General features: G+C 44.2%; 1 long non-coding RNA gene across 2 annotated transcripts; it reads right to left on the bottom strand.

The window, feature by feature from the left end:
• Positions 1-9,454: 9,454 nt before the first annotated feature.
• On the bottom strand, positions 9,455-15,446 carry LOC147828923 (uncharacterized). 2 transcript variants are annotated; one of them, XR_015449933.1, is made up of 3 exons: positions 15,270-15,446; positions 12,119-12,222; positions 9,455-11,327 (listed from the first exon to the last, which is right to left on the bottom strand). It is a non-coding gene; the product is annotated as an uncharacterized LOC147828923 (long non-coding RNA). The 2 variants fall into 2 exon arrangements; XR_015449932.1 differs by having other exon boundaries at positions 9,455-11,276.
• Between the last annotated feature and the right edge of the window lie 620 nt (positions 15,447-16,066).

Here is a 16,066-nt window from a genome sequence, read left to right as displayed (position 1 = left end):
ACTAATTAATGAGAATTTCTCCAAATTCCATATAAAATAAATCTTTATCAAAGATTAGAAAGAAAATGTATTAATTTGAAGTGCATATACAAATAATAACCATAGTTAGATCTGACCAATAAAAGATATTTATAGGGAGAAGTATTTCATCACTGGCATTTGTTTAGAATTGTTGGTGTATCACGATGATCTTTTAAAAACTGACTCATAATTGGTTTTATTACTGTTTTTAAGTTTTTTACAGTGCCTTATTGTCTATGGAGTGCAGAACCTTCTTACCACCCTGATGTTGGTGCACCACTGGTCTTCAATGATTCTCTGTCAAAAAGAATCATTTTTAGAGCCAGTAGGCTTGTGTAAAAAGGGAAAACAGCTTTCTCGTTTCCTGCTTATTTGCTTAGCCATTAAGCTTGGTGACACACCACACTTTGGTGTTTCCAAGTGGGAGTGGGAAAGTTGACATGGTAGCACATCCTGGCAGAGAAATTAAAGCAGGATATAAAGAAAAACAAATTCTTCCCCTTCCTAGAGCAGTTCCCCCTGCCCTTGGGTCATTGCCCCACCCACCCATAGTTTAAACTCTTTGTTCTGGTACAGATAAAATTGACAACTATGTCCTGTAAACAAAGTTTATGACACTCTGTTCTCATATGATTCATAAGACTTTCTTCTTTCAAGGCTAAGTTACAAAACTCTCTGCCCCTGTAAGCCCATTTGCTACATCACTAAAAAGATCACCCTCTTTGACTAAATGTATAAAAACTATAACCTTTCCTTTGTTCTCTGCTCTTCCTTTGGACATTAGTGTGTTGAGCCAATGTTCATCTAAAACCTAAATAAATCCTCCTGTTTCCCATTGGTCTCTCCTGTCTCTTAGAGTCTGCAACAAAATGACAAGACTGCTCTCAAATTTCAGGTGTATGCTTGGGATGGAGGCTCTGGAATTGGGCTCTGGTGCCTAGGAGAAAGCTTTTTGGGATTTGTCTAGAGTCTTTAGACAATGAAATTTCATCAGCAAAAGAGTAAGAATGATAGCCTCAAACCATGGAAAAAGGGCTGACGCCACAGATAACAAAAAGAAACTAATTTGCTCTGCATTGCCTCATAAGGACAAAACATTTTTCTACTTTCAGCTGCCTAACCCAACACCCTTCTCCACTTTTCCATCCAAGCCTCTGGAGCCTCAAGCTAACCTGTGCCAGGCAAAGAGGAGAGATAATGGAGAGTGGGGAGAGACCTTTAAAGTCAAGTTGAGACAGAAATTTTAAGTGGGGATGATTAACTTAACAAAGAATTAATAACCAAGTATGGTTAATAACCAAGCTTATTACCAAGCATGTTGACAAGCTCTGGACTGAGTCTGGGGTGTCTTTGAGGGACTGTATTATGTAACAGGAGAAATACATGCAAAGGGGCTATCAGGAGAGTGATAGTTTTGGGGAGAAAACTAGAAACTTTCATTTTTGTGCTTAGATAAATGCACAATCCTCCTTGACCACTGAGTAATAACTGTGTTCCATTCATCACCAAATGAGTTGATATAACTCTGTTTCCTCTCTGCTGCCTGGTCGGAACCACAGAGTTTTGTCCTGAGTGGTTGTCCTTTCCATTTTCTAGGAATTGTGCTGGTCTGGCCCAGGACTTTCTTCCAGAAATTTGTTCTCTTTGACATTAACACTTGGGTTTTGCTTTTATCCTCACATCACCTAAGGTTTCAAGAGGCTCAAAAGAGTGCCATTTAGTTTTGGAGGTTGTTCTAAAATAATGAGAATATGGCCTACAACATGTGCAAAATTCTGTCTCAAAAATTAGGCAAAAGCTACAGCATGAATCATGGCAACTTATCTTTTCCAAATTATGTGATTTCCCTTTTTTTTGTTTTTCAAATTTTCATTCTATTCAATTTTTTTCCTTTCCATTTGTTCTGTTCCATTTCCTCTGGGAAAGACAGAGAAGTACTCCATAATTTTCTTTTGGATTGGGTAATTACTAAGTCCCAATGATTTCTTTTTATACAAATATCTCCTAAATTGTTAATGTACTCAAATCTCCCATTTAAATAATGACTAGAAATTATTAAATTTGAGTTATGTGTGCATAAGATATTCCATTATTAGAATACTGGAAAAATCTGTTGAAGCTATTGATTGTATTAGAGTATAAAATTACTTCTCCTGACTGTGTTTATTAAAAAAAGTACCCATGCTACTTCAAAAGTGCTTTGTTTTGGGGACCTATTTCTTCTAAATAGGGGGCTATAAAGTACTGTATCATCTGTGACAAAAGTTCTAAGAATTTTTTAAGGGGTAGGAAAATTTCACCACAGCTATTACTATCTTAGAAGACTTTGAATATGGTTTTTCAAATTTCAGATGCTCGTAGCAATATATTTGCTATGATTAGGAATAATAGAAAAGGGTCCAAGGAAAACAGTGATTCTAATTCTTCATTTGCTTTCATAGGCCAAAGCCCATTTTAAGTTTTTACGATGTGTGTGTATGTATGTATATATGTATGTATGTATGTATGTGTGCTTGTATGTGTGTGCATGTTCCTGATTAAATACTCATCTGAATTTCGCTCCTAGATTTTGTCAAATTCATATTCCCCCAGATGTCTGCAGACCTCTGTTGAAGGTCACCTAATGCACCTTCTAGGAATGAGAGTCCTTCTCACAAGTGAGTGAAGGGTAAGTGGCTGTGAGAGGAGGCGACTTGGAGCAGACAAGGCCAATTGGACCTGTGGTGCCTGGTCATGACCCTGGGAGCTGGAACAACTTCTATAAAGTCCATTACCTGTACCCCTCAGACCCTCAAATAGAATGGTGACAGAAGCCTCACGTTTGTGAATTTCTTTATAGTGTATAGTGTATTTTCATATATTTTAAAATTTGTTACTCCCCATTGCAAGCCTATGAAGTAGTTATTATTCCCATTTTGCAAGTTATTAATTTACTTTTATAAATGGTCCTTATAACCCAATCACAGGTCAGTCAGGTGAAGCTGCTTTTCCAAATATCTTGAACATTGGCTAGGTCTTTTTCTGGGGTACAAATCCTTCATTGATGAGCCTGAGGACAGCCCGCAGAATGCCATCTGCCCCCAGGACACAGAAACCTTCTCCATGTCACTCCTGATATTGCTGAGTTGCCACCCTGACAATACCAATGTGAAAGGGCAGATTTCTCCTCCAAAAGTGACAGTATTTTCCATATGAACCATTGTTATATGTTTTATGTGTTTGGCCATTTTAAAGTTCATACATTTAAAAAGGGGAGAACTCAAGGTTTAAATGACTGGGATTCAGATTAAACTTCATATCATTTAACTTGATTCAATGTGAAAGAATGACACGTCATCTTTTTGTCTTTTGTGTTATATCCTTTTTCATTGTAGTTCTTCTAATTTAATCTGTTGCTTCTAGGCTGAAGCAAGTTTCCTGATTCCAAGAAAAGTCGGATCTTTCTGTGTGGGTCCCAAGACTCCTGCTGAGACCCCTGAAGTAAAGCTTCTATTCTCTGCCATCTGGCCTCTGACAATCTGCCCAGGCACTCTGCCTGGCTCTAGATCTGGGTGGCTAGCCTTGGAGTGTCATGCAGCCCCTAATAGGAGGCCAGCAATTTCTGGAGAGAACAGGCTCCGTCTTGTTCATTTTCTGTTGCCAGCACCTAGGATAGAGCCTGGGATGCCCACTGAGCCTGCTGGAGGCTCAGTCAACATTGAATGAATGAATGAATGAATGAGAAATTTTTGTTCTCTCATTGAGGGGAAAAACCTAAAATGAGAGAGTTAGGCAAATTGGTCACAAATGTGGTTGTTAGTGCCAAAATTAGGACCTGTGATCAGATTTCCAATCTATTTCCTTTCTAGATATAACATGCAGGCCTGTCAGTTATCCTTGCAGACCTCCTGGAGAGAAGTTCTGTGAGTTTCCTCAGCTCTGCTGTACGGTTTTCTCACCCGACCCCCCAAACTGTGTAATTTCTCTAAAAGTTCTGCTGCTTTCATCGTAATGCACAATGTCCCTTCCAGTCCCGTGTCACCTGGCAATGTGGTGAGTTGCCATACAGAAAGCATCGAACCTGCATAACCTGCCACAAGATATGATTTGTTACTATATTATGTTGTTCATTCTTCATCCCTTCCCACATGAACGGGGCCAACATTTTCTACCCTTCAACTAATTATTTATTTACAAAAGTGTTGAATGATAGTAAAATTTCAAACTTTTCAGAGGGTATCAAAGTGCTACCTCCCCTACCGATCATAGGTGTGAACCCCAGCATCTTGTGTCCGTCTGCCCCCAGGAAGCTGCCTGCAGAAACAGGGCATCTACATATCCCGCTCACAAACAGCACAACTGCCATTCACACTCAAAAACAATGTCGAACGAAGTAAAGCAGCTTCAGAGTGACAGAAGAAGGAAAGTTGAACAGATCGTATCCTATATGCAAATTTTAAAAGGCTCAAAACAACACTGTATCCCCATTACTTATAAATGTATTAGAAAGTATAAAATAGATGGGGGCGAAACTCGTGATTCTCAAGAGGCAGTGAAGGCGCAAAAACAGGAAATGAACACAGGGACTTCAAATGTACTGAATTTTTTTTTACATACACCACACACACACACACACACGCACACACACACACACACACAGAAGGAAATATGACCAATGTTGAGAATTGCCACCTTCAGGAGTAGGTTTATGGTTTGCTCCAGTACTTATTTTAAAACACATTTCAAATACAAAATTTAAAAGCAAAGGAGAAATGATAGATTCATTCAAGACATACTGTTCTGCACTGTATATTTTCCATTTAACAATGTATCTTAGGAAGTTTTGTCATTTTATTGTACACAGATCAACTCGTTTTGAAATGGCTATAAATCACTTTAAAATGGTTAGCACAGTAAAGTTTGTGCTATGTGTATTTTATTGCAATTTTTTAAATTGCCACAGATTGTATGGTATTTCAACCATTTTAAGGTCTCATGTGAATGAAAATTTATGTTGTTTCTGGCGTTGTTAACTATCACAAATACTGCTATAATGAATTTCAATGTACATTTATACTTTATCACATGGGTCCCACTGTGGCTAAAAGATTTTTATAAAGTGGTTTTGGCTTATCATAAAATTTTAAATGAATTTAAAAATGAGTAGACTTGGCAAAATTTGGGGTATATTCATTTATAAATTAAAAATTTGAACAAAGTATTTCATTTATGGAAATTGTATTTTGTGACAAAATCATCAGTCTTTCTACTATTTTTAGTATAAAGTATACTTTTATAAGTACAAAATGTGATTTTGTTTAAAATTTCAGTATCAGAATTTTTAAAATGTTGGCTTAAGGTTTAACCCTTGGGAGTCAATTTTTAGGCATTTGTATTTGAGCAAGGTTGAGCTAATTAGCTCATTTTCTAAGATTAGGTTTTCACAATTAGTTAGACAAAGTTTAAAGACATTACAGAAGTACAGAGAAAAATTCAACAGAAGCAAAGGCTGGTGCCCTACAAGGCAAATTTATCTCTTTCAAAATTGTGTGTGGAGCATATTACATGTTTCACTATTTCATATTTACCTATTTCACTTATTTAATATATATTTTTAGTTTTCTTTTCTCACAGGAAAATTAAAAATTAAAACAATGACAATGTTAAAGTCTGCATCAGTGGAAAGTGATGAGATGTCTAGTACTGCTAAAACTGACCTGTATGCTCTCATTCTAAAATTTCTCTGGGGCTGTGTCAGTACAGACATCACGTTTAATATTTCTATTGACCCTCATTTTCAGGTTTTCCCATTTCAGACATCCTACATTACAGGAAGAAGTGTTTGCCTGAAAATGTGGGTGGACACACTGTATTTAGGACACACTGTGTGAGTTGGTCTTCACTTCCAGACTCCGCCCTCGCACGCAGAGAATCTGCAGCCCATTCCTTTCCTTCTTGCTTTGTTTCCTAGGAGTCTCCACATCCCCCATGCAGCTCAGCTCAGGAGCCCTAACAGCCAGGAGGGAGGGTGCAGGTTAGCAGGGGAGAGGTAGGACAGAAAGAGCCTCACGCGTTAGCATCCTTCCTGGGGCTGGGAGTCGGGGCAGAGTTCTGCATTTGGAGGCAGACAGGTGCCTAGTTCCAGGCACGCAGATAGGATTTAGATTTAGCCATGGCCATGCTGCCTTGCGTCACAAGCCACTTCATCCATCTGTGTGCTGCTGTCACTGGGCGAGGGAAGAAATCGCTTTAAATTTCAGCTCTGATAAAATATTAAAAAGCACAAGCAAAGAAGACAGATTTTGAAGTCTACAGCAAATGAATTCCTTAAAAAAAAAAAAAAAAGGCCTAGGTCTATGTACTATTTGCCTGTAGATGACTGGCCAGCGTGCAGGTGTGTGTAATTTTGAATGACAGGCACTCTTGCCATGGTGCGGCAGGCTCTTAGTTCCCTGAGCAGGACTGATTCTCCACAGCCAGACTGGCGCATTTGGCTCCTAGATGATTTGTAATGAATTGAATTTTCCTTCAGCATACCTAATTAGTGCCTCTTGTTTGCTATTTAGAAGGGTGTAGACACTTACTAAATGTTTAGAAATTCTTTTACAATGCTGGAAAGGCATTAAGCCTTCCTGGCATCCTGTAACCCAGCAGTGTCACACTTAAATATATACCCAAAAGACCTGAGACACGTTTTAAAACACATACTTATATGTAAATGTTCGTGGCGGCAGCACTATTCAAAATAGCTAAAAGGTTAGAAACAAGCAAATGTCTACTAAGTGATGAAAAATAAATAAAATAGAATATATATATGATTCAGCCCTAAAAAGGAATGAAGTATTAATACTTACTATGATGTGGATGAACCTAGACAACATTGTGCTAAGTGAAAGAAGTCATAAAAGATCACAGATGTTTAAATTCTATTTACAAGAAACATCCAGAAAAGACAAAGCAGGACAGTGGTTGCCAGGGGCTGGGGTGAGAGGGAGTGGAGAGTGCTGATAGGTATGTGGTTTCCTTTGGGGGTTATGAAAATGTTTTGGAACTACACAGAGGAAATTATCACAATATTGTGAATGTAGCAAAAGGTACTTAATTGGAACCCTTAAAACAGTTAATTTTATGTTATATAATTTTTATCTCAATTAAAAAAAAAAGTTGAGGAAAAATCTATTTGTTTAGAAGTGCAATAACAGATTTGAGGCCCAGGCACTGAGAATCTAGCATTACAAAGCAGGTGTCACTGTAAGGTTGGTTAAAGAGAGTTATTGTTGAACAAATGGTGTTCATGGAGGTTGGAGCAAAGAGAATTGACTCAGAGCTGTATTACTATCAACAGGGACTCCTGGGGTAGCTCTGGAGCTTTGGAGAACTGTTACTTATGAACAACAGTTAAATAAAAACTACGTAGTGATTCTCAGCCTTTTGGATCATGGAAACATTAGAGAACTGATAAGAGCTATGGATACCAACTTCTGGAAAAAAATGTCACACCTATAGATATATGCAAAATTTTGCACATAATTTCTGAGAGGTGGTATTGGCATGCCTCTGATATTAATAAGTCTTTTTCCCCAGATAAAAGATCAGTATGGTAGAGTGGAAAGCACGTTGGGCTTTCAAACCCAGAAGAGCTGAATTTGCTAATATGAGTCCAGGTATGCAGATAAATCTCATGTATGCCAAGAACTCTCCTAGGAACTGGCTATACGGAGCGTGGAAAGGAGAGATAACCCTAAAAACAAATTGTGCAACAGTTGCAAGGTCCAAGACAAAGCATGGAGTTGATCAGCTTCAGAGTCCTGTCCTCACCAAGAGTTCTGTTAAGTTCATACTCTTTCAGGAAGCCGAGTCTCATGCCTAGCACTACTGCTAGTTAGCTCACCTGTTTCCTTGCTATCCAAGCAGAGCTGTTCTGCCTTCCAGTTGTTATATAATATTGATAAAGGCAGAACGGAGTCTGTTCCCTGAAGGGCCTAAGTTTAAGGAAATACTTGAGGGCATGCGCTTATACTATGTCCACCGGTTTAGCTTCCCAAGAGTAGGTGACACCTGATTACATCTGTTACTGAATCTCTTAGTCCTTCAGGTTTCTCCTGGTGGGAGTGACCCTCACATCCTGATTTTCTATGGGACTCTTACTGCCTGGAGTTGTGCAGTACACAGCTTGGACACAGCCCAGAACCACAGAACAGATAGGGACCTCAAGAGCTAGAGGAGGTGGTTGTGCAAAGTCCCAAGTGCAAACCCTGCAGGTCACCGAGACAGTCAAGGGCAATGGGGGTCGGAGTTCAAAGGTGACCAGGAGGCCAGTTTAGTGCTCAGCATCTCGTGGTGACTTAGATGCCCTTGGCAATTTGACAGATAAGTGTACAGAACTTAGGGTAAGAGTCAAGGCTGGAGATGGAAATTCAGAGAATGATCAAAAAGTCTGCATCTGTGGCTATGAAATTGCTCCCAGGCATGCAGGAGGAGCAGACAGGCCCTGCACTGTGGCTGGAGTGAGGGTAGAAAGTGTGGTAAGAGCTGTTATTAGTTTTATGCATTGCTATGTAAGGAGGTTAGCAATGGGAGAGGGTACAAGAGGATGCTGGACATTTGGAAAAAATTGAAAAGTTGGAAGTAACTGAGTGGAGAGACTTGGATCCCAAGCAGCTTCATAGCTGCAACTTCTAGGTGTGGGTTTCCAGGGAAAGGAGGAGTCAGACTGTGGTCTTTCCCCAGCCATTCAGTCAGCCAGATGGTACAGGATTGGCACTGCTTGGCAGATAGGACCAAGGACGAAGCAAGGGAAAGACGATTGTATTGAGCTGCAGAGCTCAAAAATGGTGAAGGCAAGAAGTGAAGATAGGAGGGAGCCCGGGGTTGGCGGGGGGCAGACTGGGGTGGGGTGTTGGTATAATTGGAGGCCACAGAGCAGGGGGTGATTGTCACGAGTACTCGCAATAGGATTTCAGAAATGGTGCTGAGAGCACCTGGAGTGAGACACGGGTGTTGGAACGTGTGAGGATGAGGGCAAAGCTGATGAAGGGCAGAGGAGAAGAATGTCAGATGTCAGCTGGTCAAGGACCCAAGAGGCAGGGGAGCGAGTCAGCCACCAGCAAGGACAATGAGGCCAGGAGGGCACACCCTGGTCAGCAAGGACATAGTGTTGTCAGCCTGGCCAGAGCAGGGGGTTTGAAGAAGGAGGAAGGAGAAGAGGACTTGGAAACAGAGATGAGGAAAAGGCCTTGTTCATGGGTGCTGGAAAACAGCCCTGAATTGAGTGAGAAGCTGCAGAAATGGTATCCTCAAGGGGCAACTGGCAGGGAATTAAGGAAAGAAAGTAAATTTGAGTTGGAGAATTTTCAATTCAAGTTTAATCCTAAATGTACAGGATTCTGCTGTTTTCTCAAATGCCAGGTACTGTACCACAGGGTAGCAGGTCCTGAATCCCTCCAAACTCTAAACACTGAAGGGGAGAAATGTAAGCAGGTGAATTGAATCCTATGTAGATGGAGTCTGCAGGGTCCATCCGGGTCTCTGAGGGAGGTGCAAAGCCCAACTGCCAATGGGTTGAGGGCAAACAGGTGGTTGGTAGAGGAGGTGGTGGGCAATTGCCCTTTGCCAGCAGCCCTAGGTGGGCAGAGACACGCAGGCCCGGCCTGGGCAGCTGCTTCCATCCCTCTCAGTTCTTTACCAGGCAGCGAGCTTCCGTGATCCTCCCGGGCCTCCGGGTCTTAACTGCCAGATGTCTCAGAAGGGAACAGTCTCCAGGTTATAAAATTTGCAGCTATAACTTGCCAGAGTTTTGGGGGTTTTCTCAAGTCTCCCTGATTTCTTTTAGATTCCTTTTCTTATAGAAAATCACTGAATTTGAAAAGAAGCTTCAGAAAGAAACAGGTCATTGCTCACTTTGTGAGAGCTTTTCCATCAGAATTACCTAGAATCTTGAATAACGACTTTTATTTTCCTTAATTAAATTTTGTGAGCTACGCAGAATTTTTTTTTCAGTTTGATTGTATTTATATTTAATGTCAGTGAGCTGTTTTCACCCGCAATAGTTCTGACACCAGCGGGGTGTTCCGGAAGTCAATTCAGTTCAACCCTTCAACAAGTACACTAGCTACGCAGGGTCAGGTAAGCCCTTGGTCTTGCAAGTTAGCGTGCTCAGTCTCGCGAGGCTGCTTCCCACTTCCGGGGCCATCACGAGTCTCTCATCACCAATACACCTGACAGCCCAACTCTAACTCAGGGGTTCCCATAACCCCCCTCAATTTGCTAGGGTACAGCCGAGAAACATACAAACGGAAGAGACGAACGGCCGGTGACCCAGACCAGGTGCTACCTTCTCGGCCCCTCAGTGTGCTCATCCACCTGGAAACTCACTGACCCTAGTCCCTTAGGACTTGTGAAAGTTTCATTACAGAGGCACAGTGATTAAATCATTGGCCTTTGGTGATTAGCTTGGTCTTCATCCTGGCTCCCCTCCCCCGAGGCTGGGGGAGGGTAAAAGTTCCAGGCCTCTAATCAAAGCTTCGTCTTCCAGCCCCCAGTGATCTCATTACAGACAAAAGATTCCTCACTCCAGAGATTCCAAGGGTTTTGGGAACTGTGGGCCCGGGAACTGGCTGCACAAAGACTATTTATTTTTTATTATACCGTAGTCAGTGATAGCTGTAGTATTCAAAATTCCCAATTTCATTTTTGTCACTAAACAAATTTAAACATGTTCTATCTGGTTTGCAAAGCGAGCTCAAAGAAAACAGCTCTTGTGTTTTTGTAACGATATTGAATTTTAATTAAATATGGAACTTGGCTGCATAGCATACATAAAAGGATAAAGCCACGTGGTGGAAAATTAAAGAAATAATTTAGAGAAAATAATCTAGCTTGAGCTATTTTACTTAAAATCTTCAGCTCCGAACTAAATAAGTGCTTAATTCCTTTAGATAACCTAAGAACACTTAAATAGTAATTAAGAAAATGGTTTTTAGGAGTTTTCAGTTTAAAGAACCCACTTAAATGGATTTCATTGATCTTCCCATGAGGATACACAATATACAGTAGTATTTTAAGTCTTATACATTAACTAGCTGATTCAATAATTAGGTTCCTACTGTATGCCAGGCGAGCTGCTAAGGATAAAGAAGTGAGAATGGACGGCCAGTTTGTGCTTTCGAGGCCTCAGTCCCCTTCTGCTCTGTGAAGGCAGCCAGGCAAAGCACTCAACCCGGTGGTTGCACATCTGGCTTCGATGGGGCAGAAAACCCACTTCTACCACGCACCAGCTGTGGATGTCAGAGAAGCGATTTACCCACTCTGAGTTAACATTTCTTCATCTACAAGAAAGCCACATCACAGAGCCTCAGAAGAGTGTCTTGGCTAAAATACATTCGATAATGTGTAGAGTCTTGACTACCTAGAACATGTTTGCAGTGGGGTTTTTGTTTGTGTTTTGTCTTTGATGTGATAACTTGGGTAGGTCACAGTCCCAGTTATTCAACCTAACAATAGTTAGGGTGGCAGCATTTTGTAGATGTGAGCCCCAATGCTATATATCCCCTAAAATGAGATTTATCTGGACCACCCTAACTGGAACCACCCTTACCTGGTCATTACCACGGTGATAGCCAGTGTCAGATTTCTACCTCTTCTCTTGCTCAGTGGCTACTCTAATGGGAGGTGAGGCAAGGATAGGCTTTTGGGGCTGACATTTTTTTACCTAGTTAGATCTTATTTTCAGGGAAACGTTGGAGTTAGCTTTAAATAAGGAAGATTATCATCGATAATCTGGGTGGGGCTGATTCAATCCACTGAAAAATCTTTAAAGCAAGGCTAAGACTACACTGAAAAGAAGAAATTCTGTCTTTGGCAGGTTCCAGCCTGCCCCTCCTGACAGCCTGCTCTGCAGATTTGGACTTGCTCAGCCAGTGCCACAGCTGCATAAACCAGTTCCCTGAAATAAGTCTCTCAATATACAGATTATCTCCTGTTGGTTCTGCTTCCCTATTTGAACTCTTAACTGATAGATGTTAAATGTGTAGAATAATGAATGTAAAGCATGTAGCCATGAAAGTAGTCATACATATGCATTATGCAACACTGACAACAATTACAATCCATTCCTCACCATCTGGAGGCTGGGAGTGCAGGACCCGTTGCTGGCAGCTTGGTATCAGGCCTAGGTCTGTGGCCTGATCAGAGACAGGGCCTTCTCACTGTCCTCAGATGGCACTGGGGACAAGGGAGCACATCATTCACGTTCTTCCCAGTTCCTGACAGTTCCCCAGACACCCGCCTCAAACTCTCCTTGACTTTCTTGGTTTCAGCAACTTCCACCTTTTACCTAAGCAAACTTCCTGTGATCACTCCCTGTTCCTATATCCTAGAAATTTGATTTGTTTTTCCTTTTATTCTTAATAATAACCAAAGTCCTTCACTATTCTCTTCTCTGGGCTTTTTTATTAATCCTGGTAAGTCACACAATTCTTCATCCATGTGTAGTGCAGTCACCATGAAGGAATGACAGTTTAAACTTCTAAATAAATGTTAAGGTAGAACTTTCCCTGGCCACTTCTCACCTGGCCACATGCACCTGGCCGCAACCCAGCATCCCACTTCCACAGATGACTTGGGTCCCAGTGGAGAGAAGAGGGAGGCTCAGGAGTGAGTGTCCTCAAAATTCCCTCCACCATGGCTGGTCACGTGCAGGGAATACTGAAGTGATTCTGACAGGGCTATTTCTATGCCAGGGCAGACATGAGAAAGCGATCAGACCACACCTGTTAAAGTGATGCAGCCACCTCACTGCCTCTGCCTCACCGTACAGGGAAATGTGACCCCTCTCTCCCTGCAGCCATGATTTCTCTCCTGACCACTTCCCTCTACTGTCCACCTGTCCCCTCAGTGGATTCTTCCCCACAGCTATTGTGGTGTGGTGTTCACCTCTCTGCCATGAAAGACACCCACCATCACTGTGGAAGCCCTTCCTTCACCCCCACAGTGGTTAGCACTCCATCAGTCTCTTTTCTTCCCATTTACTCTTCAACCCAGTGCAGTCAGCCATCCTTTCTACTCTCCACATCCTCGAGGGAGAAACTATCAATGACTTCCTAGTTACCAAGTTAATCCATGAGTTCAACCCTTCCCTTTGCTGGTTCTGGCCCAGTGTGTGGCCTTAGACACAGCACACCCTCCCCTTCCCACTGTCCTCCCACGGACTTCCTGCCTACCATCATCTCCTGGGTCCTCTCTGCCTCTAAATGAGATTTTCAGTTGCCTTCACTGAGTCCACTCACAATTCCAGGGTTTTGGTACAAAATGTCCCACGAATGCGGATGTTGATGCCCTCACTTGGAGATGGGAATAGAACACAGGCTGACGTGATCAGCTCACTCCCAGAGCACGTGGGGATGGCAACAGTTGTAGGGTAACAGCACCCCAGCTGGCAAAATAGGTCTCTCCAGAGACCAGAGACCTGAGCTCCCTTCCCCTGTCCTTTCTGAGGCCTGACTATCAGCTAGTCTGTGACCAATCAGTTCTCTGTTATCCAGCACTTACAGTCACTAGGTTTGGTGTCTGGGACTTGCAATCAGAGAACTCCAGCTCATGCTCTGGAGCATTCCCCTAAGGCTCTTTGCTCCCCCCCACCCCGCCACAGTCTTCATGGTGGTCCCAGCCACTCCTATAGCTTCAGCCACTGCCCATTTGTTCTTGATTTCTCCTATCTGTCCTTAGCTCCAAGGGGTCCCTCGGAACGCTCCACCCACCCATAGAACAACTTTTTCTTGGAAACTCCCACGGGGCCAGGACAGAATGTGTCCCAAAGTGAACTTGTGGGCCTTCTCCCCAAATCTGTTCCACCTCACCCATTGTGTGTGTGTGTGTGTGTGTGTGTGTGTGTGTGTGTGTATGCGTGCTATGGTGCTGGGGGTTGAACCCACCACCTCTCAGTGCTTGCTAGAGCACTTGGCTGGCATGGACAAGTCCCTGGGTTCGATCCCAGCCTCCACCCTAGCTCCTCAGCCTCCAGCTCCCTCCCTCTTTCCCAACTGAGTGATCAGCACCACCAGGCCCCTCACTCGCTCAAGCCAAGCACCTCTTGCTCCCTCCTCCTCAGCAGACCAGTGCCGCTTCCTCCTGTCAGTGCCCATGCTGCAGGCCCCTCTCTTCCATCCTCTTCTCCCCATCCCTCCTCCCCACTGCAGGCCCTCACACCCCTCACCTGGGCATTACACCCCCTCCCCTCCTCCTCTCCTCCCTCTCCTTCCATCCTGCGATGAGTTTCATTTCTGAGGTAATTGCTGGCTAAGTATTCCCCTGTTTAGAATCTTGTTCACTTACTGCCTACAAAACTGAATTACTTAGCATTGCAGACACAGCCTGCTGCACCTTCCCCTGCCCAGGGCAGGCAGCGGCGGGTGCATCTCTCTCCCTCATGTTCAGGTTGCATAGGCCACACAGGCTGCCTGGTGCCCTCCTGCCCACCTGCCCCTCAGCTGCTCCCCCTAGCCAGAAGGGCGCTCTCCACCCACCCAGCCCTCTTTTTCCCCCCAAAACTGGTGATTTTTAAATATGTTTGTATTACAAAAAAGAAAGAAAACACGGGGGGGGGGGATGAGAATGAATGGCCTATGACCACCCAGAAATAAGCCTAGACTGGGGGAGCCAGATGCCCCCAGCCCGCCCGGAGGGAACTAGGCTGCACTGGGGGGGGGGGGGGGGGCTAGGCCGGCAGGGTGACTGCTGTGCACAGTTCCTGTGATCGGTGCCGCTGAACTGTACCCCTAAACGATGTGAAAACGATGGATGCATGATTTCGTGTAAGCTTTCAAATTGTATTTTTATCTTTTAAAACTGTTGGCGGTGCTGCAGGGAACCCAGCCCTGTGCAAACCAGCCCATACCCTAGGCCATGCAGCACCCTGACCCTGCGGGCGGGAGGGAAGGCCCTGTGGTCCCGGGGGAGGGCCCGTGAGTGCGCCCCTCACCACGGAGACAGCAGCGGCTCTTGTCCTCTGCACTGAGGGACGTCTTTCTTCCTCCCCGGTTTTCCTTCCTCTCTGCCGGGGTTTGAACCTGGCGCCCTACCCGCATCCCGGAGGGGAGGAGGAAGCGGGGGTGGGGGGGGGCTGCGGCTGCCACGGCGACCACGAGGTGGCACTGCCACCCCACTGCACCCCAGCTCCTGCGCGGCTGCACCCCGTGGCTCCCCAGAGTCCCGCCCCAGGCCTGAGCCCAGCTGCCCGGCCACCCTCACCTCCCACCCAGGCACCGCGATACCTCGGCCGCTGGCCACCCGCCCTGCGCGCCCTTCTCCGGGATCCCCTCCCTGCGCGCGGGGCGTCCTCTTCCCACACAAGGAAAGTCGCGGCCCTCAGGGAGCAACAGCGCTGGGGCATGGGGCTGTGGTCCAGGAGCAGCGGATCTGGGAGAACGGGGTCCTGAGAAGAAGGAAAGGTTTCCTGAGAAGATCCTGTGTGTAAGCATTGGTGTCCCTGTGAGCATTTAAAGTGTCACTGATAGAATAGTTCCAAGTAATGACAAAGTCGAGGGTGACCTTGGAGTGAATGTTGAAAATGGCCCGGTATGGGTCGATGTTTGGTGCATATCCAAGTATGTAAATTGACTCACAGCCCTTCTGAAAAGCTTGCCGAGCATATCAAGTAGTACAGTAAAATATTTTTTTTAAACCCCAAACAAGCAAAAAGAAAATATTGAAAAATGTTAAGGTTTAGATCTAAAATGTCCCCAAGAGTCTCACGTGTTGAGAGGCGGGGCCTGAGGCGAAGAGGAGGTTCACTGGGTTAAGTCCTGGAAGGGTATTCTAGTACCCAGCTCCTCCCCTCTCTCTCTGCTTCCAGCCAGTATGGGTTGAGCAGCTCCCTCCACGTTCTTCCACTGTGCTGCTCCTGCCTTGGAGCCCTCTGACCATGGACGGAACCCTGTGAAACCATGAAACAAAATAAACCTCTCCTCCTTTGAGTTGCAGTGCCTGGTATTTGTCCCTCCTATGTGAATGTGACTAGCACAGGACCTAACCTACTGGATACCACAGCTTGATTTAGCCTTGAACCTTG

The sequence above is a fragment of the Heterocephalus glaber genome, unplaced genomic scaffold (assembly GCF_053883595.1).
Source record: "Heterocephalus glaber isolate CG9 unplaced genomic scaffold, H.glaber_assembly_v1.0 deba00000818, whole genome shotgun sequence".
NCBI lineage: Eukaryota > Metazoa > Chordata > Mammalia > Rodentia > Bathyergidae > Heterocephalus > Heterocephalus glaber.
This window is presented reverse-complemented; position numbering and strand designations above follow the sequence as displayed.